General features: G+C 33.9%; 1 protein-coding gene across 1 annotated transcript in view; it reads right to left on the reverse strand.

The window, feature by feature from the left end:
* LOC144966778 (sorbitol dehydrogenase-like) overlaps positions 1-22,500 on the reverse strand; it is a 49,438-nt gene extending 26,938 nt beyond the window's left edge. Inside the window, exons 1-2 of the mRNA XM_078903557.1 lie at positions 22,373-22,500; positions 14,390-14,423 (exon numbers count right to left, since the gene is read on the reverse strand). The gene's annotated coding sequence lies outside the window, so the exon portion shown is untranslated. The remainder of the gene's footprint in view (positions 1-14,389; positions 14,424-22,372) is intronic.
* Between the last annotated feature and the right edge of the window lie 3,603 nt (positions 22,501-26,103).

Raw genomic sequence — 26,103 nt, forward strand, 5'->3', positions numbered from 1 at the left:
TCTCTCTCTCTCTCTCTCTCTCTCTCTCTCTCTCTCTCTCCTTCTCTCCCCTCTTTTCTGACCATCTACCTATCTATCTGCATATCCATCTATCTATTTATTGGTGTATTCCACTTTACTATCGCATCGTTCCTTCGCGAAGATTCGACCTTCGCTCATCCAACAACCCCCCCCCCCCCCCCCCACCTCCGCCGTGACCCTTTCACCTCGCCCCCTCCAACCCCCCCCCCCCCCCCCCCCTACTGTTCCACTACAGCGTTTCTACTACTACTACTACTACTACTACTACTACTACTACTACTACTACTACTACTACTACTAACTACTATTACAACTACTACTACTACAACTACTATACTACTACTACTACTACTACTACTACTACTACTACTACTACTACTACTACTACTACTACTACTACTACTACTACCAATATGTCTTTTATCTTCCATTATAGTCTGGAAAGTTCTGTTCCCTGACGCTGACCTTTGCTTATCAATTAGATCACCCCCTGGGGCACCCTATCCTCTACCCACGCCACGCTAACATTTCATTCATACTGCAACCACCATTGAGTACAGACGATACAAGTTATTTTTCATTATATTTTATTTGTTTTCCACGTTTATTTGTGTATTGTTGTGCTGACGAAGGGTTTGTACCCGAAACGTCCATTGTCTGTTTTGTTCCCATACGAAGCCTTTCCATTTTCACTCTTTCGTTAGTATTTTACGATCACCGGCTTCAGGCAGCCCTTACTGTTTTCTACTGGACAGGTTATCATGTTGAGTACTATTTAATCAATCATTCTTAAATTGGTTTAGGGGTGTTGAAACAGGTGAAAGGGGCATTTATCAAAATAACGTTATATCATAAAAGGCGGGGTTTAACATCAATATGTAGGAATTGACGTTTCAGGTTTGATTATGATTTGGTCTTACTCTTAGGGGTTGGATTATAGACTGACAGGGAACTGTCAAAACTGCAAGGGGGCGTGGAAACAATGGAACTGTGGGTAAAATTTTGATAGGGATAAAAGAGGATGTTTCGAGGAAAACGGGAGGATTCTACCTTATAAATCTGGATTCAACTTGACCATGAGCTGCACACTTTAAACCTTTTGTGCTCACCATCATTTATTTGCTTTTACGGACTTAGAAATATTCCACGTATATTGAAAATGGTTACTTAGGCAAATTGACTTTACATGTGGACTGATTTTATGGATTTGGAATTTATCATGATTTGGATTTGGAATTTATGAAACTGATTGAATTATGACCATGCTATTTGATTTGGATTTGAAATTTATCACAACAAATAAAGCTGTAAGAAATGAAACTTGGAATCTGGACTTTTATTTGAATGTTTTGATGTTGTGCATTCAATCATCATCACCGGCCCTTAAACTCTTTCGTCATTATTAACATCTACAACACAACGCAAAGGATAATATTACCATCTATTAAAAAAACCACTATACAATCATAAGCCATTACATATGTGTACAACTACCCCACATTATGTATCTAATTTGGTGCCGTGACCAGGATGTAAAGATGTTATCATTCCGAACCATGGATACACAAGAAATGTATATTGTTGCGGTGTTAACATCTATTGAAGTTTTTGTGAGACTCGAATTTTGAAGTGAAAATTGTGAACAGATAGGAAAATATTTTTATTTGGAAAAGAAAATGAACATCAATTTTGAAGGTGAAGTAGTATAATTTTTTGTAATGAAATGTTGAAAAAAATTATTGAAATTATAGATGATTCCTAAAATTCTGATAAAATACGGTTTTTAAAAAAAAATTAAACGAAATAATATTGAAATTAAGAACCATAGATGGAACAAGAAAATATATTAAAAACTAAAAGCAATATATTATAGAACGGCAAAATAATAATAATAATAATAATAATAATAATAATAATAATAATAATAATAATAATAATAATAATAATAATAATAAAATAATAATAATAATAATATAATAATAATAATAATAATAATAATAATAATAATGCATTGATGCTATACGTATTTTATTTAATTAAAAAGAAGAGAGGGAGAGATGAAAATAAAAATTGCAGAATTTAAATGAATATTTTAGTGCGTTTTATTTTTCAAAATAAATGAAAATGCGTTTACTTACAATCAAGCGTTTCGGAATAAATCTTCGAATATTAATTTGTACCGTTAAGGGCAATGTTTTGTTAATATCAGTAACAAAGATGTGTCGATTTTTATTTCAATTTTTGTCTGATACTGTTGGAATTACATGACAGTTGGTCATTCTTTAATGTTGTTACGTTTTATTTTCTGTCAAAATGACTCAAGAAGATGATGGCAATAACAACACGTAAATTATAAGTTTTGATAATTGAAAAATGTCTTATGGTATTTATTGTTATATTACAACATCATTGATTATATTTTTCTCCCGTCGGTAGGGATGAATTGGTAAGTTGATATTGACTCTTTGAGATTCATGGGTTCATGACAAAGAGAAAAGTTTTATACTGTATCTGTTTGTTTTCTTGGTAATAAATGTGTGGTTAACGCAGCCAAGTAATCGACAACAGAGCTAATTATATATTTGTAATGAGACATGGCGTTATAATAGATTACATAAGACATTTGGATTTTATCACCGAAAATTAAGTTGAAATAATTTATGCGGAAAATGAGTCGTTCACTGTTTTGTTTTGTTTTGTTTTGTTTTAAACGTGTTTCATCGTAATTATTTTAAGGAGCAATATTCTAATTATAACCTGAATAACGGACTTTTGATTTAAAGTCGGAGAATGAAAAGGAGATAATAAAATACAATGACGGAGTATTAATAATTTTGAAAGACTGATGTCTTTTAATTGGAGTTAAAATGTTATTACGGAAGAATAACAAAATATTGAAAATGCATTATCATGTCATGTGAGCTGATAATATTTGTGACACAAGTGGTTAACTTGTTAAGAATCAGCGAATTATAAGTGACCCATATGGTAATATGCTGTATATGCATATTGGGTAAATAAGCGCAATGATGTAAGACGCGGTAATTAAAGTGCACAAGGTTTAAATTGCGAGACGCGGGAATGAGGCGTTCGGGAATATTTTATTTTGCGTTTGATTAAAGCGCACGGTTTAACATATGATATGACGCAGAAGGCGGTGAATTTCGATAAATACATGGCACGTTGTTAAAGCGCACAATTTATCAATACTATATTATTATGAGGCGCGAGATAACGTCGCAATGAGTTATATGAATATTATTATAAGCCGAGAGCAAAGGCGCGAGACATTGAATTTTTATTGAGCAGAGTGTATATTGTTTCTGCAAATATTTTGATTATCATATTTTTCTCCTATCAATTTGCTGTTGTAATTGTAATCAATATTTACTGCGTGGTTTGAATTTAACATTTATATCATAAAATTTGTAACTGAGTTGAAGAAGAAGTTATGTTCAATTGTCAAATCTTAAGTGTGTAATCATTCAACAATAAATTGAAATGGTAGGAAGTGCTACGATAACACCAATAATAATGATAAAATAAACAAAATCATATTTCATTAAATTAGGGATTTTCTAAGGGGAATAATTCGAGTTAATCAAAGGCAGAAGTAGTGTTTACACTAAAACATTATACATAACAGTCATCACGAAAGAGGACACCTGAAAACATCAGCCATAACGGGAACGTTGATGACAACGACAGAGCCAACTCAAACACAACCACAACAGAGGTCGGGAAATGTCCTAATCCCTTTGGTCTATCCACGAATACCTTGAAATGGAGTAAGCATCTCGACAAAACACTACGTCATTGATACGTCCAGAATCAACACAATCTACAGACTACAAACTACACAGCAACCTCAATTACATCGTACCTTTCAACTTATACAAACTTGACAGAATTCATAAAATAATATCTGTATCAACACAGATTTCTTCCATGAACCTTTTTATATTTACATTCTTTATTGAACAATTGGATTACTTGTATTTACTTCTACGACAACAATACCCAACGATGTACGATGTCAATAATTACATAAACGTTCAAGATACGATTGTTTTTACAAAATGATGTCCAATTGTGAACAATACTACTTCCTTCATATACAGTGGTGAGCGTATTCAAATTTAAACTTATGTCAATATACAAGTGTGCAGCACCCATATCTACAACTTATAAACATTGAATATTATAATAAAGCCTGTCTTAGTATCATTATAAAAGATAAAGGCTATATATGTATATAAGACAATGCAGAAAAAAGTATCGCAAAACGCCACATGAGCGATTTCCTTGGAATCATTATCGTATGATATTCAACAACCTGCGTTCAAATAACGAAAATATTGTTGACCTTATTCGACCTACTACATAGTCTACTAGACTACGTTATTGTTACATCCTTTACCTGGTGTGTAGACTCACGTCACCCACCGGAACTCTGCAAGATTACATCATCTACCTGGTGTGTACTCACATGCCACCTCATCGAAACTCGATTAACAAACACAACAATTACAACACACGACCTCTGTCGACTACTACACACGAACTCTTTGTCAACACATGGCTGAGTTCACAACTTTCTTTTGACTTGCTGGTTAAGTCAAACTTCATTTAAATTCAAGATCTCGCACACAGTTAATCTTGAATTTTTACAATTTCATCTACAATGAGATTCAACGTATACACAAGACAACCACAAATATCTACGAGGAGAATCGACCCAGATGCCGGAGATGAATGGATTACAGCAACGTCACAAGACCAAGAAACAACCCAACAGGTTAAGCATACGATTGCTACCTGTAGAGTCTTTTTTCGTCCCAATTCAAAAGACTCGAACAAATACAACACACTAATTGCAAAAGTTGGTCACTTTAGTAACAGCCCACAATCACATACTATGTTAGATTTTACTTATTTAGTTATTTACACTGTACTAAATATGAATAAGTCGGACAGACTAATGACTGATTATTTACAAACACTAAATATGTGATGTGAACAAGCCGGACAGACTATTGTTTGATTATTTATTCAACGCTAAATATTTGAATGTGAAGACATTTTTGTGATAATTCTAAGACATTTACAGAGGAAAAAGTTTTAAATTAATTAACAATAATTAAAGTGAATTTATGACACTTGGGCTATTCAGTGACCACAACACACACAACTATGCAACACGTAGACTAGATGCAAACACCTCAACTCTTATAGTTGATATATTTTTTTCATGACATGAAAACTCATTCTAAATGGAGACAATGACTTAATTAACAATTATTGACAATTTTTACAGGATGACCATTCTCAAAACGAACGGATTACTGCGAAATGTGACCTCTGATGGATGACCACAAAGAACAATTTGATTTCAATGTAGTTGTAAACTACACCTTGATGACTTAAAAAGCTTAAAAAATTGAAACATCAACAATGAACACTGAATGATAATAACTTCAACTTGAATTTTAAAATGATGATAATGCTATTATTATGATTTATTTTTAAATATTTTTTTTATTACTAATTGCAATGTAATCCTTCGTATATGGATCTAGATGTCTATAATACATTATTTGTACCACATATTATAAGTAGGAATTAATGTAATAATGTTGTTTAAATGGAATCATACACTATAAGGGAATATACAAGGCTTTAATATGTCAGTAAATGAGTAGACATACATGGAAGCTGAGATTATCACCCATGTGGTATAGAGTTGAATTTGAGATTGAATAATTCAACGTGAGTATATCACTAAATGGAAACTGAACCATCCTTTTTCACGCAATAATATTTATGTGTGATGGGAGATGACGAGAATTAAACACTTTTATTGCTATGAAGGTGAAATTTAAGGTGAAAAGATAATTTTTCTTTGAACTTTTAATTAATTGATATCTTACTGTCGATGTTGTAATACCTTAAAAGTATAATTGATAAATATATAAATGTTTTAATCAATTTTGGTGTTGGTAAATTTAAATTTTAATCACTTTTAAATGATAGATACCTTACTGTTGATGTTGTAATTTGAGAGAAAAAAGAATCTATAATCGATATATATCTATTTAGATGTTGTAATCAAATTTGATGTTTGTGAATTTAATACTTTAAAACCTATAATCTATATATATATATGAATGTTGTAATCAACTTTGGTGTTTTAGAATTTAAAATTTAAAGTTTTAAAATATTTAACTGGTATAAGTATTTATCATTTTTTAAAATAGACTATTTCTTACATTTGTTTATTACATTTTAATTCGACATTACATATATATTTAATCTCTTACTGTTTTTTTTTAATTGAAATTGTTTTAAGTCAATTTAAATTCTAAGAAAGGGGCGTATGTAAGAGAGTAAGCCTATGCAAAAGGTTATCTAAGACATTTGGTGCAAACTGTCAATTATATATCAGCAAATGGGTTTAGTGAGTACATAATGCAGGCATATCAGTTAAACTTGGTCCATGCATGATAGGTTTGGGCAGTTATTATGTCAAAGTTACTGGACAGGTTATCATGTTGAGTACTATTTAATCAATCATTCTTAAATTGGTTTAGGGGTGTTGAAACAGGTGAAAGGGGCATTTATCAAAATAATGTTATATCATAAAAGACGGGGTTTAACATCAATATGTAGGAATTGACGTTTCAGGTTTGATTATGATTTGGTCTTACTCTTAGGGGTTGGATTATAGACTGACAGGGAACTGTCAAAACTGCAAGGGGGCGTGGAAACAATGGAACTGTGGGTAAAATTTTGATAGGGATAAAAGAGGATGTTTCGAGGAAAACGGGAGGATTCTACCTTATAAACCTGGATTCAACTTGACCATGAGCTGCACACTTTAAACCTTTTGTGCTCACCATCATTTATTTGCTTTTACGGACTTAGAAATATTCCACGTATATTGAAAATGGTTACTTAGGCAAATTGACTTTACATGTGGACTGATTTTATGGATTTGGAATTTATCATGATTTGGATTTGGAATTTATGAAACTGATTGAATTATGACCATGCTATTTGATTTGGATTTGAAATTTATCACAACAAATAAAGCTGTAAGAAATGAAACTTGGAATCTGGACTTTTATTTGAATGTTTTGATGTTGTGCATTCAATCATCATCACCGGCCCTTAAACTCTTTCGTCATTATTAACATCTACAACACAACGCAAAGGATAATATTACCATCTATTAAAAAAACCACTATACAATCATAAGCCATTACATATGTGTACAACTACCCCACAATTCAACTCATCCACACTATCACAAGAGTCGATAAAAACACTCCACTCAGTACTGTCAAAACACACACCCAAACTTTTACACACCTCTACGTTCCAAACTTAGACATATTTTTTAAATTGGTTCCGTTCTTTTGAACACAGGTCGGTACTTGGGGAGTAACAAAAGCATGCAGTGGTTCGAGCGAGGGGGGTGGGGGGCGGGAGAAATGAATGGAAATTGAATTGTTTTGAAGGCAACCGATTTGTGGACATAGATTAGCCAACAAATTGGAATGTTGGAACATAAAATTGCTCTAAAAAATTGATAGCTAATAACAAATAAATAAATAAATAAAAGTACAACGGGGACATGTGTCTATAGGGTCTATTTGTCGAAGACTGGAATAACCCAGGCGTCAGCCACGGTGCAGCGCCGCAAGGTGAGCTAGGCCGAGGTGACTTGCCCAAGGCCACACAGCGAGGCGGGTAGTACCTTTTGGGTAAGAAGCACAAACCATACCGCTTTGGCATTAAGCTGTATAAATACAAAATAATTAATTTACCCTTAGCATGCCTAAAACTGAAAATAAGAAAAAAAAATAAGATGCAGGTTTAAACACAAAATCCATAATTCAAAACTAGGCGTGACCAAACCTATTCAAATATTATGGCCTGTGTACCAACGAAATTGAAAGTTAACATCAAATTATCGATATTATATAATTTTTCTTTCCACCTGCGTCAGGCACATAATATGGAAATCTAACCGTCGTATTTTTTAAAAACATCTGTCTGCAAAAAACATGATTAAAGCATAAAAAACTGAACTGGACGTCGATATATGTATTTTAGGTAAAATACTCACGACATCCGCCAGCCGGATCTAACGTACCAAGACACATAACTATATTATGCAACCCTGAATGTTTATAGTCTGATTGATATATATTTTTATAACTATTTACCAAAATGGCTATCTAAAACAATAACCAAGAGCTGAGTGTCGTCGATTTTGTACCTTCTGTGCAACCAGATAACCAGTCGTTTTAAGGAAAATCTGATTGTACAATAAAATAATAACACAAACAATATGAGGCGTTCCTATTTTCCTGTCTAAAAAATACCAAGGAGTTTGTTAAAGAATCCATGTTATCCATTTACTAAAAATCCCATTTACTAAAAAATAGTTTTGACATAATATAATGATATCCTGATCAGAATAATATTTCTGTTAGATCGTAAATTAAAGAACCTATCATTGTAAAATAGAATATGTTTTGATAAGGAATAATATTGCTGCTGTGCAGTTTGGTAAAACATTCACAACAGCCGGTTATAGCGTACCGACGCACAAAACTACTTGTAAACTTGAACGATTATAATCTGATTGATATAGTTTAGTGAAAACTAATTTTAATGGGTGTTTTAAAAAAATAATAACAAAGAGCTGAGTGACGTCGATATCGTTCCATCTAGAGGTGAGGTTATCGGAGTGGTATAATAATAAGATTCTTCGATTCCGAATTACCTTGGCTTGGTTTGGGTTACAACTTTTCGTTCTAACAGAAACATTATTCCGACGCAGCTGAAATGAAAATAATTATTTTTATTCTCATCACATTTACCATTTGTAATTTTTCAATATTTTTTTTCGAAAAGAGAAGACTTGAAAATACCAGCATAAAAGCCTTGGGATATTTTTGTAAATATAGCTATTTATGTTAAACACTCTGCTAAAACTCTTCACGTGTTGATTCATTTACATCCTTGTTGATGGCTAATTATCATTTACGCACATAGATTTTCAAAAATTCTCAACCAAATTTGAATATTTTATAACGCTACAAAATGCTGTAGGGCGATGATTAAAAGCTATTAATTGATCAATACGAATACATTTGTGTTGACTAATGAAACAATCAAGATCCGAGGGATCACATAGCAACAAAAAGATTGGTAATGTAATTGCCATAGTCTTTTAAATTTCAGACAATATAACATGGTAATGAGCATAATAATAATAATAATAATAATATAATAATAATAATAATAATAATAATAATAATAATAATAATAATAATAATAATAATAATAATAATAATAATAATAATAATAATAACAATAAAGTTTTCTTGAACTTTAAAAAAATAAACTTTGATATAATAAATTTAGAATGAGACTTAGTCTTCGATAAAATTAGTGACAGCCTAGACAATAAAATGAGTCTATATAGCTCAGTAGGTAGAGCTAAGGTATCTGCTTTTTAGGACGCAGTTGAATCTTCTTTTTTTCTGACATCTCTGTCCAATTAGCAGTTATTGAGTAAGTGGATCTCTTGGATAAGTTTGACGAAACTAAAATCGGAATAAGCTCCAGCTCTTTACGGCTATGTAAATTATGTTAGTATGTGGCCCACCAAGTCAGCTTGGATTACAAATAAAAAGTATGCAACTTGGTTATGTTGATACTTCTTGTCATTTGCGGTTTTTAGTAGAAGAATCTAGTGCTATAAGTACTTACGTTATGAAGAATAAATGGAGGTTAAAAATTGGATTACCTTAAATAGAATATATAAAAATAAACTTGTAGTATTGAGATAATGGCCTTTATTTGTTTTTATCAGGAATAAAATTGTTAAGCGTACTGATTTGATTATGCTTTAAGTTTATTATTGATTAGCTGAAAATGATGAAAATGTGACTTAAGTAAGTACTTTTGGTACTGGGGACTTTAATTCGGCTTCAAGTTCACACACACACACACACACGATATCTATTTGAGAAGTTCAAACTTCTAAATTGGCATTTGTAATGAAAAGCTCGGAAAAGACTTTTTAAGCATATTTTCTCTCCTATCGGAGAGAGGAAGTTATTTTCATGTTCCAAAAAGAATCTACCAGTGTCATAAAAATGTTCCGTGTATTAAATGCGCTTTAGTGCTAAGTTAAATAATTATATTAGAAAGCATAACAATAGAATTCACAGATATACCAAACAAACGCAACAATAGTCGCCTATTCTTTTTATTAATAGGTTCTGGGGCTAAAATGTCCCGTGCAGCCAATATGAATTTTTGCCAACAAACAAAAGTATTAATGACCAAACATTTTTTTAAATTATTATATATATGTACGAGTAACTTAAGACCCTTCCCGAGGTTAAGGTTAATTTTATCACTCGATTGTTTAGAAAATCTGCTAGGGCAGAATGATGATTCCTTTGATGGAGGAATTACGTATAGAGCCTGTTAAGTTGAATTGGAAGATTGGATTTCACCTGTAAAAGTAGCATGTATAATGTATTTGTTTAAGTTATTTATATTTCAGGTTAATAAAACATTTCTTCATGGATTTTTAAAATATATGGAATAAATGAATAAATGAATATGAATGAACTTATCATATTTTGTCTGTCCAAGCGGACGAATACGTTTGTCAGCAGACTTTAGTTTCTTCTCAAAAGTTCTACAAAATTGGATAATTATCGCTGTACAATTACGATTAGCGAAAATCGTAACAAGCGCGAATAGTTGAAGATGACAAACCACAATTTTGCATTGATTGTCATAAAGTAACAACGTCATACATTCTCTACTAGTGGACTGTGGGAATAGAAAGTAGTCTATCCGTTTTAAATTGGGGAAAAGCATATGCATATTATATCATACCCACCAGCTATCTGGCTGTGTGATATGAGCGTGTTTTTTTTCTTATTAATTCGTCTTTCCCTATTGTATCCCATAGCTATTTCTCATTAGATTATATTAATTATACACTGAACTTTGACCTGTTAATCCACGGCCGTGTTGCGGGCAAGAAGTAATCATATTACATCGTTTTGCATAGGTTTATGAGAACATGACAAATCTTTATATACATATATAAATATAGATATATATATGTATATATATATATATATATATATATATATATATATATATATATATATATATATATATCAGGTACGAGAAAATAAAAGGCCCCAAAGTAGAGCTCTTTAAAACTATGATAATATTTATAAATCTTCACAAAATTTTGTACACTGTGAATCTAACAACTTGTTTTTACGAATCTCAAATTTCAAGAAAAATGAATGAAAGGTTCAAGAGTTATAGCAGTTCAAAGAATATCACTAAAAAATTGTCATATCAAGAGTTCGGGAAATTCTCGTCATGAATTACTTTAAACGTCCTGTCGATTCACTGGGCAAGATCTTGCCGCAAGGGTAGGGTGCAGCTCACCCCGTTTACTTCTTGTTTCATTGTACGCATTTGTAGTGTGTTGAACACACAATCAAAGCAAAAAAGCAGACTTCCTAAAACTGACCACTAACAGCCATGGTTTATTAATCTTAGAAAGATAAAAGTGTTATTAAAGCATTATTCGAAGAAAAGGGTTGGACTGGTAAAAAGATTGTTTCGAGAATTTCCGAATAAGTCAGGACGATTAACACAAATAATGGCTTTAATTTTTGTGTTTGTAATGGGGAATATCTTGTCACAATTTGGGGGATTCCTGTGAAATAATGAGACCTTAACAATTTTTAGTTATCAAAATTATAATTAAGTTATATGTAGAGATCTGAACCCGAAAGTTTTGTTTTGAAATATATACAATGTCAGACTATTCATGGGTTCAATCTTATAATGAAACTACTCTCAAACCAACGCAAACAAATGCCTCTTACAACATTGTTAAATAAGCCCATTATTTCTTTCTGTTATCAGTTCTGCATATATGTAGACGTCACATTTTATCATGTTTATCATAATTATCAGTATTATTTTTGCAGGAGGCGTAATAAAAGGATGTGTTCTAGATCATTAATATAACATGCCAAACAAGACAACGTGTAGACTAGGCCATTTTAAAAATCATAAATCAATTTTAAAGATTTATAGAGTTTGTGTTCCGAAATTCAGTAAATTTAATGAGCTACAACTTGTCTTTATATCACTATTTTTGTTACGCTTTCAAGCTCATTCGAACTTACTTTCATCAATTTCTATTCTTCACGTGCAATTCTTAGCTGATCGAACTTTAAAAAGAGTATCCATCTGAAATGAACACATCTAATTTTTAAATAAACTAAAATGGCGCTCTTATGCGCATGGTCAATATAACTTACAAAAAGAACAATGAAAGGAAAGTTGTTAAATAGTTAGAGAATTATTTAATTTCCTTCCCGGGTGCTGTAGAATGTGTTACTATGGGTGATAGCTATGAGCGCTGTAACAGTATTTACGTGCCGTAACAATCGGTTAGTTGATTTAAAAGGCCGCAATTCTAATTATTTGCAATAATTTTATAAATATAATATATGGGTCCAGATTTCTATGGTGAGCTTTTGGCTTTATTTAATGGATTTTGCCCTTCTCATTCAATTCTCAAGGCGACTTGGTAAGCACATTCCGAGACAGACATGAAACAGGGTCTACAGATGAGTTGATGGATTCAATAACAGAATGAGAAAGGATAACAATCTAATTATACATAAGAATTAAATCAATTCGAGTGCAGTTTGATACTAGATAATGGCTCCGCACTTGAAGTTGATGAATTCAAGTTAAACTCTCTCTCAATCAAAGTTTTAAATCTAGATATCAAGTTAACAGGGATTCGTTGTTTCAAATATAATAACCTGCTGTATCAATTTTGTTTTTTTTTACAACTGGATCACCTCACTCCAAAGGCTTTTGTTTCTTATTTTTCTTTTTGGTTTAAGAGGTGGAGGATACCTCAGGGCATTGAGTGTATTTGGGGCAGCATTCCACATTGGCCTTTTAAAAGACGTATCAGTAAACTGTCTTCAAAATGATCGTTAAAAGGACGAACATCATTCCTTCTCATTTCTGGTATTCCTTTGAGATTATTTCTTGTGGACTGATATGGAGAATCTATTTCTCTGCCATCTAAAAATTATAGTATGATAAAGTTATTCCATATAATATATATGTATATATATATACATATTATATATATATATATATATATATATATATATATATATATATATACAAAATGACATTATTTATATCGTGCTTTTACCGTAGTACAGATCGCAGAGCGCAAATTACATCAGCAAAAGATTGCGTACAAATCTAGATACATTTATTTATATTCAAATACAAAAATTAAAAAGTGAAATTTATGGGCATTCTAAAGGCGTTTGCGTAAAAGCATTATTTCAAAATTTTGTTTAAAAAGTGGATTCTGAACATATCGATCTTAAATGTTGCGGCAAGGTCTTCCATATATTATCTGGGGCAGCTATATTAAAAATTCTACAAGAAATTCTTTTCGAGCCTTTCTTGGGAGTTTCAAGGCTTCATTTCCAATTTGATTTCAAATCTCTCAATGGAACATACAATTCAACCGTATTATTTATATAACTAGGTGCTCTATTTTTGAACATTTATGAACAAGAAGGGAATTGTATAAACAATTCTATCCTGAACAGGTAACCATTAGGTCTAAACGAATTGACAACCGAACAAACTCATGGTTTTCTTTGTTTTATTTTTCTAATCATTTACATATTTTCAAAATATGAAAGAGCTCCAAAGATGTAATTTCCTGACTTTAAGTTGAATAAAATTATTTCAATTTACTGCTATCTAAACTTTAGTCTAGTTAGTAGATACGAAATAGGAGAAATTAGGGAGAAAGACCGGACTTTCAAACGTCTCGAATAAAAACACACACCTTGTTTAATCTTTTGGGAATGGAGAAAAGGGTTTTCCTTTGCAAGAAACCTTGTAACAGGCATTATCACAACAAAATTGTTAACTACTTATTTTACTTTCAATGTTGGAGCCAAATTATTGAGTATCCATTCTTGTTGTAAACTAATAATGGGGGGAAACAAAGTAGCACCTGGGAATAAAGGGAAGTTACTCCCGATCATTAGTCATCAAACAGGCCAAGCTGTTCATCTTCCTTCCCTTCTAGCCTTTTTGCTTGTATTTATAGTAAATTGTGTCGATTACAACTATTTAATTCTACAAAAGAAATAAGACCTTGTTACATTTTAAATCATTTCTTGACGTAAGAGTGAATGACACATTTAAAAGATTAATAGATAAATAGATTTTAAAAACTTACAGTTTTCTTTTGGCTCGGGTATGGGAAGTTCTTCCTGAGAAGAGAATTTTAAAAATTCATATCAAATTCATACCGTGTGTACAAAAAATATTTTGAATGACTAAAACTAACCCCCATACACCATCTATCCAAATAATTTAGAACACCTGTGATGATTTCGTACCATTTGCATACTCGACAATAAATAACCAATTAAAAATAAAATTAAAAAACAAGCCAGATATCTAAATACCAAAATAAATGTTTGCGACGAACCTTCAAGATATTCTGGCCAAACACAATTTCAAATGAGGACCTGAGAGCGAGAGCTGAATTGGAGTCTCTGGAGAGTCTCATGAAAAGGAGAAGATGGCAATGGTTGGGGCATGTCTGTCAAAGACCTGGTGAAACACTGATAAGAAAGCCTCTGCGATGGACACCCCAAGGAAAGAGGAAGCGAGGCCGCCCCACGGATACCTGGAGACGTACCGTAGAGAGGGTCCTAAAACAGAGAGGTCTGTCCCTCGAGATGGCCCCAAGAATAGCTGCTGACGGGACCAAGTGGAGATCCCTTGCATCGCCTCAAGTGTCAACAGGCCGAGAGAGGATTGAGTGAGTGAGTAAGAGATACCTACATTTCGTGGTGTCATGGGCATCTGTGGTTGCGACATTAGTTGTTCAGATCATCTTGTGATAAAATTCAAGCGATACTGGGCACAGCCATTGACCAGATGGATGACAAAACTCTGACCAAGGCGGTGTGTCATTGGGTACAACATTTCAAATTACCTCACTCTACTCAAGTGTGAATGAGTGTCTGGCCTAGTGACGGATTGTGAAAGAGTACTAGTTCAATCATGGCACTTAAGAGATGACGTACTACATGCAATGGAATTGGGATTCAATAGTCTGATGTCACGTCCGCCCATCAATAAACAGCTTGATTCTAAACAAAGGAAATTGGTACTTTTTATTCTTCATGCTGGCTCGAACTATTTCACATGTCATGTGATCAGACTGTATAAAAGTCAAAACATGATCAGATTTATGTTTTTCTCCTCTGGATACACTTTTATGCTCGTCTGAGAAGTATTTCATAAGGGCGTCCGCCATTGTTCCGATAGTTTAGAACCAGTTATTAAGTTACTCTGCGTCATTACGAAGGAAGTGACGTCACGATTGTTGAAGCCCAATGTGGTATCCCCATTGCCTACTATCTGAGGGAATAGATAAGGCATCGTGGAGGGTATTGAAAGTCATTACTATGTTGAATAAGGTGATCCGATAAAGTTTTAATTTGCTTTGTCTCAATATACTTTATCATCTTTATCGGATCATTCCAAATACCATGTTGACGGATTTATATTAAAAATGAAATAAATCAAAGCGAAATGTAATGCAAAATATGAGAATAAAATACATTGAACGTACAAAGTAAATGACGAAGACATGACAACATGTTCAATGATGCCTAATAATGTATTGTTTTTAAAAATATTCAAATGACAACATAAAATTGCACCAGTGCCTGCTTTCAAAATTTTCGCTTAGCTGAAATATTTATCAATAGATAGTATGAAGTTGACGTCACTCAGGTCTTTGTTGTTGCTTTTTGCCATCCGCTTTTATGAGTAATTCTCACTAAACTGTATTAAATGTTCGAGGTTACACATAGTTTTGTGTGTTGGTCCGTTATACTTCCGAATGGCAAAGTTGTGAGCTTCTTAGCCAAGCGCATACTATCTATAGCAGCTGACCTGAGAAAAGCACATTTAAGTATGTATTAATAAAACTCAGACTCTTAGGTCTCCTTTCCCGTGGATTCGGACAGCTTTGTTAATTGCCGGTAACATATTGAAGAGTCAGCTGGAACATAAATATTAAAAATGGAAGAGATCGAGTTAAAAAGCACGATTTCTTTGCGTGTTGTCAGTTTACAAGGACGCATAATCGCCCATTATTTTACAATATTTATCATTTCATAATTCATTCCACTACAATGTGGTGTCATGGTGTTCTCAATACTCGTAAATTGGAATATCATAGTGTCAAACGACATAGTTCATTTAAAAGATTTACAAATGTGGTCTTGTGGTATGACTATCACTTTCGGATCGGAAGGTCCTGGCTCGGCGCATAGTTGAGTCCTTGTAAAAGGCTCTTTACTCACATTCTTTCACCGTACTCAGGTGTAAAATCAGTACAAGGCCGTTAACAGCGTTGTATTATCGGGTCAGGGACCCTTTGTAAAGTGCTTTGAGTACGTTTAGTGGACATTGCGCTATATAAAAAGCTCATGCTCAAGTATTCACTACGTTGAGGGTTCCGATGACTCAGTTAGAACAGCAATCGCTTCACACACAAAGGAACCGAATATTATCGAGGGTGAAGTCGAGATTTTTTCTGACCCCTCCCCTCCGTGTCCAGCTAACAGTGATTTAATAGCTTGACCCTGTTAGATCTAGCAGAAAGTACATTGTGATAGGCCACTGTCTTGTGTGTTTCACGCTTTAAAAGTCGGGATAAACTCTGGCTCCATGTGCCTAATGGCTCTGAAGAATTACTTTTGATCTAACATGGTACGAACAGTTCTTCTCTCTGGTTGGCAAAAGAAATGGCAAATATTAGTGCCTTTTCAGCAGCATTCTATCCGTGAGCCCCTCGTATCCTTCTATAAGCTCTGTCTGTGACTAGAGAACTTAGAGGTAATCGAGATGAGATAGAGAAAAAATAAACTTTCTCATTGATATGTTTGCCGAGAATGTGGAAGTTACAGTCTAGGCTGAGAATGCCAGCCCGATCAGGTGAACCATATTTACCTTTTTATTCTCTCCTTTCGCTGCTTCGCCTCTTCCTCCATATTTTCTTCCTCTTGTTCTCTTTCTCCTCTTACTCTTTCTTCTTCTTCTTCTTCTTCTTCTTCTTCTTCTTCTTCTTCTTCTTCTTCTTCTTCTTCTTCTTCTTCTTCTTCTTTTTCTTCTTCTTCCTCTACTTCTTCTTCTTTATAGTGCTTCATTCAACGCCTCAAAATGCGCAATCGCTATATAGCTATTAGTAAATTGACCCATAAGCGCAATGTATTTGAAGGAAAAGAGTAAAGAAATAACACAATGGAATTACACTGAACAATTGCACAACTCGCCAAACGTTTTAAATGCTAGATTGTGTCATAACATTGTCATTGTCATTGTGTCTAGTCTATATATTGAAAAGAAAATTGTGTCGTCGAACAGGACATGTATTGAAGATATAATATATAGCATTATGTTTTAAACTATTCATTAATATTAAGGGAGAAAATAATACAAAGATTCTATTCGTTTGTTTCATTGAATTGTTTGTGTTTGTTTTCTATTGTGTTTTCAAAAGGATAAAACACAGCAGAACGTATGTGGCGAACACAGCGGCGCCTTGTACACCCTTCTTTCCCAGATTACCAATCAGAATGTCACGATTTGAAACGACACAATCTCCAACAATAATATATGCACATTGTGCCATTCTGATATCATATTTGAATGTACTAAAAAAAAAGAGTTAATAGTAATCAAAACAACCATCGCTGTCCGTTCAATGAACGGTAAATTACAAGGGTAGATGGAGGAGGCTTGACCCGGCTCTTGTATTTTCAAAACTATAATAGATACGAAATTGGCAAAGGTATCAAAACAAAGCTCAGTCTATTCCCTTTCCATTTTTTATTATTTTTAATTTTGCATATTCTCCGTTCCTATTCACACAAAGCCGCCAAAGATGTACATGTCATTGCATCGCGTTGAAGAGGAATTAACGTAGTAAACTTCGTCACTATCGAGCCCCTTCGGCCAGCACCTCGTATCACTGCCAAAATTTGCCCCCTTGAAGTGTCTCTTTAATCTTAAGAAAAGGAAAAACGCACTTGGAGCTTAATCAGTACTGTTAGGGGGGTGATCTATTACTTCAAGTGACCTTTCTCTTTCATTGTGATTATGCGTTTATGTGAGAATTCTTGGTATCGGACGGGGACATACCTTTCTGTAACCCAGGATTTCTCTAACGAAATATCAATCTCTTCTCGATGAAATTTCAAGCCTTTGCAAAAAGTCAGATTGTTTTATCCAGCGATTAGTTCGATTAAGTTCGTCAACGTTTTGGATGATCTGCTTCAGTATATGTACTTTGTGGACGGCCCCTGTGAGCCTGTTCATGTTGGTGGAGCAGCATCGGTTCAAGTAACCCACCTTTGAACTGTTCGAATACCAACTCACGAGTCACCATAAACATGCTTCAGCCGTTTATGAATGTTTATGGATTCACATCTCTCTACAGTAAAAATTTCAGTCACATCACGCACTTTAATGCAAATTTTTTTGTGTGATTTCTTAGACCGACCTGTTGGAGTAGAGGTTCTTTCAAATGAGTAAATTAAAATCAAGAAACAGCAGCTCAACACAATTCGGTGACCTAATAGAAGAATAAATAATGCGTATTTTGGTGTATAGTTTATAGTGCTGAGTTTTTTAAAATCGGAAATATTTAATTAGCGAAAATGGTTTATATTAATTTTAGGAACTCGATTGTATTCAAATTAATGAGAGGAACAACTAACTGCTATCGATTAAATGCAAGTACTCCCATCTTATTGCCATACTCGCTAACCGGAAGGTTGATACACAACCCACGTGCTGAAAATGTTGGCGCCTTTTTTTTTGACGAAACAAAATCGTCGTCCGAATGTAAACAATGGCATTCAGAGCAAAACTAATCGAACTACACGTCATTACCATTGATTGTGAGAGTTTAAGTAAAATACTCACTAGCTCTTCACGCTTGATCCATGGTAATCTCACAAAACATTAAAATAGTTTGATTGAGCGAATGTAGTGAGAACTAATCACACAACTATCAGTCGAAAAACAATAACAAAGAGCAGAGTGATGTGAACTTCCTTCATGCTATTGTTTTTATTGATGCTTTGCATTGAAATAAAAACTCATTACAACCGCTAGCTGGATATAATGTACCAACACACAGAACAATGTGTAACATTGAACGTATAGATGGTATGCGCTTGGCTAAGAAGTAGTGCGGGCGGTCCTTGGCAAGCTTAAGGACCACGGTCCTACGGTCCTTGGGAAATGAAGACCGCAAGGACCGGTCCTAGGACCGGTCCTTTTCGACATTGAACATTCCTGAGAGACTGTTGGAAATTCGAACCGGTTTGACCCGTGGGATCGTTCATTCTTGAACCGTTAAAGACCGCTACACGATGAAAACCGTGGCCTACAGGAGTAAAACACACGGAGTAGTCACACTCATTTCAAATTGTAACCTAATTAGAGAAGAGGGGTGATGCCTTCTTTATTTGCTCACCGTACTTCATTGTTACTTCGATAATTTAATAAAATTTGAAATTTATCCCCATTAACGGAGATAATGGCATCGCCCAAGGCGTTGATCGAGTTGTTCGTGGCGTTGATACACACACGCAACTCCTACCCCCCACCTCCCCCCCCCCCCCCCCCCCACACACACACACATTAGAGGGCAGCGAGCATTGAAGAGTAAGAGAGAGACGTGAAGTTATAATAAGAGGGGGTGGATGAGGTGATAAGAGGGGTCGATGGTGAGTTTTCACCAGATCTAACAAACTCAGCTACCCATTCATTGCTGAGTAGACTGGGATTCAGAAAAAATCGACTGCACCCGGGATCGATCTCTGGCCCTTTGCGTATAAAGAGAGTGCTCTATCAACTGAGCTATCGGGGTCCCCAAATATTCTATTGGACTTTTTTAAAATTCAGACGTTATAACTGGGTTGTTTGGAAAGAAGAAACTAATGAAACTCATATTATTTGATTAGTAAAAACACCAAACGAAATTTTAATATTATTGTATTATTTTAAATGACAACACTGCGATAGAAAGGAGTGGTGACAAGAGATGGACAAAAGAAAACAAAAAATCGGATTTGCTACTTGCTAGGTTCGACACACACACACACACACACACACACACACACACACAAACACACACATCTTTTGTAGTCACATACATTTCAAACAATAACCCATTAGAGAAGAGGGGTCATGCCTTCACTATAGATCATTGTCATTGCGATCATTATGGTGTAGTAAATTTTGAAATTTACCCCGTATAATGGAATCGTCCAAGGCGTGCGCCTCCTGTTTCCCCCATCTCACACACGAAAGGGCGGTTTGCGGAGTGGAGGTTGGTGGTCGTCTGCCTGTATGGTCGTCTGTGTCGTTTAGTGTATGGCAAAGGGGGGTGGGTGCGATTAATTAAGTGGGATGGGTGGTGATTGGTGGAAGATAGGCAACCGAAGCAAAGAATCGCTGGGGAAGTAGTAGGCTATGGCGCGAGACCGTAGGACCGTGGTCCTTGCAAGGACCAAGGACCGCCCCGCACTAGTTGAAAGGTGATAAGAAGTGAGGACCGGCGCCGGTCTTCCCCTCTGGGACCGGTCTTCGGTTCACAGCTAAAAGACCGTCGGACCGCGGTACAGACCGATCTTCAGCGCGGCACTACTAAGAAGTTCATAACATTGCCATCCGGAAGTATAACGGACCAACACACAAAACTGTGTGTATCAATGAATGTTTATAGTCAGGTTAATACAGTTTAGTGAGCATTACTCATAAACGCGGATGGCAAAAAGCAATAACAAAGACCTGAGTGACGTCAACTTCATTCAATCTATATTGTCTGATTAAAACAATTTAGTGAGAACTACTCATTAAAATGACTGGCCAAAAACAATGACAAAGAATTAAGTGACGCCAATTTCGTTATATCTATTATCTCTTATTATTCAAAAAACTCAGAAAAAATTACCATTAAGAAATTAACGTACAAACACACAAAACTAAGTGTAACTTTTATCGTTTATAGACTAATTGATATAATTTAGTGAGAACTAATCACTAATGGGCGGTCTAAAACTAATAGGTGACTTCAACGTCGTTCCTTCTATACCAGTTGGAACTGGCATTTTACGAATCAAAGATATTATTTGTAGAATGAACGAAGTTGATGTCACTCAGGTCTTTATTATTGTTATTAGACAGTCATTTTAATGATTAGATCTCACTATATTATATCAATCAGCCTTTTAACGCTCAAGGTTACTCACAGTTTGATGTGCTGGTCCAGTTGGCGAATGTTGTGAGAATTTGACTTAAACGCAAAGCATCAATAAAGAAATGAATGTTTTGCTGACATTAAGGACAGTTGTAATGCATACCCGATATACGCAAAAATATTTTACGAAATAGTTATAATGATAATAATAATAATAATAATAATATAATAATAATAATAATAATAATAATAATAATAATAATAATAATAATAATAATAATAATAATAATAATAATAATAATAATAATAATAATAATAATAATAATAATAATAATAATAATAATAATAATAAATAATAATAATAAAATAAATAATAATAATAATAATAATAATAATAATAATAATAATAATAATAATAATATAATAATAATATAATAGTAATTTAAGATAATATAATAATAATAATAATAATAATAATAATAATAATAATAATAATAGTAATAATAATAATAATAATAATAATAATAATAATAATAATAATAATAATAATAATAATAATAATGATAATATAATAATAATAATAATAATAATAATAATAATAATAATAATAATAATAATAATAATAATAATAATAATAATAATAATAATAATAGTAATAATAGTAATTATCAGATGGTGCTCAACAGCGCAATACAGATTATACATATTCATATATAGGATGTCTTCGTTTGACGAAGATATGATTACAGATTGCTCTAATTGTAAGTTTTCATAACTTGCTTGTTTTATTCACTATCTACAAAATTTTCTTTTATAAAACTGGTGTCAATTTTTTGGGGTAAAAGGGTTACATTCATTCTCACACAAAATGGAATAATGAAACATGAGAGTAGATATACACTATCAACAAAAGAACAAACCTACCAACAACACTTGGGTACTTTATCCAGTTGTTAAGTGTCCAAGATCTTCACATATATAAATTACTATTATGATAGTAAATATGAAACTGTACAACACAAGGTTCAAGGGCATTCACACTATCTTTCTTCGTCCCTAAGAAATGTGGCATGGTCATAGTCATAGTAAGGCAAGGGAAGTATAGACTTAGAGATAAGAGAGTAATCGTATATCATAACCCTTTCACAATAGTATTGGTTTGGTTGACCTTTGAATAAACAACTACACAGTCTTCTAAGAGAAGCGCATAGTAATAATAAATGGCTCAAGTCGGAACCTTCAGGTCAGTATTGTCACAAAACCATAAAAATTGCATAAAGATGGAACAAAACTGAGGTCACTCAGCTCTGTGTTATTGTTTTTTCACCAGCTCCTTTGTTTGATAAGTTCTCACCAATTTCTATAAATCAGACTATAGATAGAATGAAATTGACATCACTCGGCTCTTGTTTTTAATTGTTTGTTTTTTTGCCATCCGCGTTTATGAGTAATTCGCACTAAATTGTATCAACCAAACTATAAAAGTTCAAGATTACACACAGTTTTGTGTGTTGGTCCGTTATACTTCCGGATGGCAATGTTGTGAGCTTCTTAGCCAAGGGCATACTATCTATACGCGTTCACAGTTACACATAGTTTGTAACTTGTTACGTTATATCCGACTGGCGGATGTTACAAGCATATTAGCTAAATGCACAGCATCAATGAATGGAGTGTTATACGACGATTACCTAAAAATTGATTGAAAATTAAGTGATGTTTCTCCTCTCGTTAATAAGTGGCATATTAGAGATCAGATTGAACATTGAAATTTGAATTAGATTAAAATTGAGTAGTGTGTATGAAAGTTCGAAAAAATTCTCGAGATCGGCTGAGCCTCTGTTGACGATGCCGACGATCAGACGTGCTGATCTTGTGCGTCATCTTGGCGTCTATGTATCTAGTGGTATGCACTCGCTTTCGGATCGGAAGGTCCAGGGTTCAGCTCGTTCGGTGCATAGTTGAGTCCTTGGAAAGGCTCTTTCTCACATTCTCTCACCGTACTCAGGTGTAAAATGAGTACTGGTCGTGAACATCGTCTCTCTTGGAAAAAAAATTGTAATATCGCCTGACAGGCTTCATGTCTCGATCTATATGTCAAGTGTTGCCGTGAGTCAGGGACCCATTGTAAAGCACTTTAAGCACGTTTACTGGATATTGCTCTATATAAATGCTATAATTAACAGACACAAAGAGGAAGACTTACATGCGATGTTTTATTCTTGTATTTTTCTATCTGTTTTGTCTGGCACTATTTCAAATACTCAATTTCAAATGTATATCTCAATTTAACCAGTCATCTACCGTACACTGGATAAACACGTAATTAAACATTTGGCCAGAAAACTCGTCCTCCAAAAATATCGATCAATTTAAATGACCCTCATCTTGGCAAAAACTCTCAAACCTGAGACTTCAGAAAGTTTAACAGAGTACGCAGTTAACTGGTTAATAAGTAGAACTTTTTATGAATGTTTTTAATTTACACTAGTCTATGTCTTTTTCTGTCCTAGGAGTGGTAGGCAATATTACATTCACTTTAACGCTACAGAAATCGAGATAAATTCTGGCTCCATCGACCCTTTGGCTCTAATGGAATACTTTTTGAAGAACTTTTGACATCATTTTGACGTTATCTAGTCGTCGTGAATAATACATCGGGGTTTTTTTAAAAAGAAAAAGATGACAACATCAGTCAAAATATTCCAGTCCCAAACCGTTCTTCGGCAAAAACACAAATGTGACCCATCGTCTCAAAACGTTTTTATTTCGGGTTGATTGATTTAGATGTTAAAAGTTGATCTCATAATCAAGAATATCAAACTTGGGTTTATTTGGCAAGTTCCATTAAAGAAAAGTGACATATTTCCTTCATATGGCAACTGCTAAAATATCACATTTATGGTTAATTTAACTTTAAAATCACTTTTTGACACATTGTTGACCCCGACATAATATAGGTTTGGGACAATTGGTCACAAATGATATGAAAAGGTATTAAATTTAATGATGATGAATTTATATTTAATTGAACAGTTCACAACAGCGATAACTTTAACTTTCATCAGAGCGTTTGAAATGATTTGTAACATAAATAAGAACATGTTCGAATTCAAGTTTTTCTAAGTTTTCTACATAATTAAATTTGGAAAAAAAAATATCACATGGCAGAAAACTCAAAATACCTTCTAATATTTCTCTTCGATAATAAAAGGACCTGTCATCGCAAAGGACAAAATCTTACAAATTCAATGTTAGAAAATACTATCTATATTATATTTAAATGTATCCAAATGTCTCTGTACTTCACACCGGCCAACATCGCAATAATTTGTATTCTGATCACTAAAAGCAAAAAGCTTATCCTCGTTGGAAAAAAACGTTTAACCAGTTAAGTCCTGTCCTTTGGAAAATCAGGTATTTAAAAATTTGGCTAAGAAAATATTATTTCAAATAACGATCTATTCAAATGACCATAATCTTGGCAAACTCTCTCAAACCTGGGACTTCGCGAGGTTCCAGATTTGAGAGATTTTTTTTGCCAAGATGAGGGTCATTTAAACCGATCGATATTTGAAAGACGACTTTTATGGTCTAATTCTTAAATACTTGTCTTTCCAGAGTACGCCAGTTAATCGTTTAACTTTGACGACGAGAATAAACGGAGTGGGAAACTTCATTACGAGTGTAAATTTGTCCGAGTGCGTGAGACCCATCTCAAGGCACTAAATTGATATGTCATTGATTACAAATTTGATGGATGAGTTTGAAGCGCGTGGTCTCATTTATTTTTTAAAGGTATTTTCAGAGTTGAAATAAATAAATAAATAAATAAATATGCACTCCTATTTATAGTATATCAACGGATTTAAAACGCGCAAATACTGCAAAATGTTTTTATTTGATCAAATATAAACGCATTTCCATTTCGTATAGAAGGAACGAAGTAGTCATCACTCAGCTCATTATTATTGTTTTTAATACAGCCTGTTGGCTGATTAGCTCTCAGTAAATTACATCGGTCAGACTATAAACGTTAAGGTTACACATTTTTTTGTGTGTTGGTAAGTTATATCGGGCTTGGCGGATGTTGTGAGTATAATAACGAAACCCAAAGAATCAGTAGAACCGATCGCCTATAATAAGTACCTGTTCTGAAATAACGCTATGAACATTTTCGTGATTGTCCATGCCCGGTTTTACTTGTATCCTAGGATGTCTATGCAAATTGGAAAATGCACTAGCCAGAAAGTGGACGCCAGAGTAAGGGTTATCAGATCCTTGTCACTCATTCGCTTTTTAGGTCTAGTGGTATGACACTCGCTTTCGGATTGGAAGGTCCTGGGTTCGAGCCTCGCTCGGCGCATAGTTAATTCCATGGAAAAGACTCTTTACTCACATTCTCTTCCCGGACTCAGGTGTAAAATGAGTACATGGCTGTTAACAGCGTTGTCTCTGTCCAAAAAAATGTAATATTGCCTAACAGGCGTCATGTCCCGTCCTACATGTTAAATGTTGCGGTTGGCCAGGGACCCCTTGTAAAGCGTTTTGATCACGTTTAATTGATATTGCTCTGTATAAAAAGCTCAAAATTATGCCACTGTCCACGCTCAAAATCACTTGGTATAATATTTTCAAAGCAATACATGATATAG

Source organism: Berghia stephanieae, chromosome 2, assembly GCF_034508935.2.
Source record: "Berghia stephanieae isolate SIO BIC M18660-M18661 chromosome 2, UCSD_Bste_1.3, whole genome shotgun sequence".
Lineage (NCBI taxonomy): Eukaryota > Metazoa > Mollusca > Gastropoda > Nudibranchia > Aeolidiidae > Berghia > Berghia stephanieae.